The sequence below is a fragment of the Nanorana parkeri genome, unplaced genomic scaffold (genome assembly GCF_000935625.1).
Source record: "Nanorana parkeri isolate BGI_ZX_2015 unplaced genomic scaffold, ASM93562v1 scaffold1342, whole genome shotgun sequence".
Classification (NCBI taxonomy): Eukaryota; Metazoa; Chordata; class Amphibia; order Anura; family Dicroglossidae; genus Nanorana; species Nanorana parkeri.
The window spans coordinates 35,175-35,792 of NW_017307610.1; positions in this window are offsets into that span (position 1 = coordinate 35,175).

The window sequence follows — 618 nt, forward strand, 5'->3', positions numbered from 1 at the left end:
CAGACAAATATCTCCAATGACTTAAAATTTGTTTTTCTGCTAGCCTATGTTTCTGACACATTTCATAACAGGACACTTCCCCTTTTTTTTTGAGCTTTTAGCTTTTTTTACATTTTGTAAAGGTATAGATATTCCTGAAATTGTCTTGCGTATCCATATTCTTTCTCATATTTTTTCTGCCAGTGTCTATTCTTGACCACGGACGGTTAAAGCTGTAGGTCAACTTCTCCAAATGAGTAACTGAAAACCTTATTTGTACATTGACAGGTATTGGTAGCAAAACCACAAAACTGTGGTTAGGAAGTAGTTAGGAGCCAGTTAACTCCTTACTTTCTGAACTAAATGTCTGTTTTATCAGTCAATTCATCTTTGTAACCGCCCATCAAAGGCTGCAACTAATTAATTATGCTAATGTTAGGTCACCACATGCAGGTATCCTGCAAAACAGGTGTGACCAAATATCTGAACTGCACCACAGACACTGGATCCAAAACTAAGTGATAAACAAAGTTTATTGTTAACCAACGCAGGTGCAAAGAAACCACTAACCAACAAACACAAGTGCAGAGTGCAAACATATAAACAACCCAAGGAAAAGAGGGAAAATGTACAGCAGGG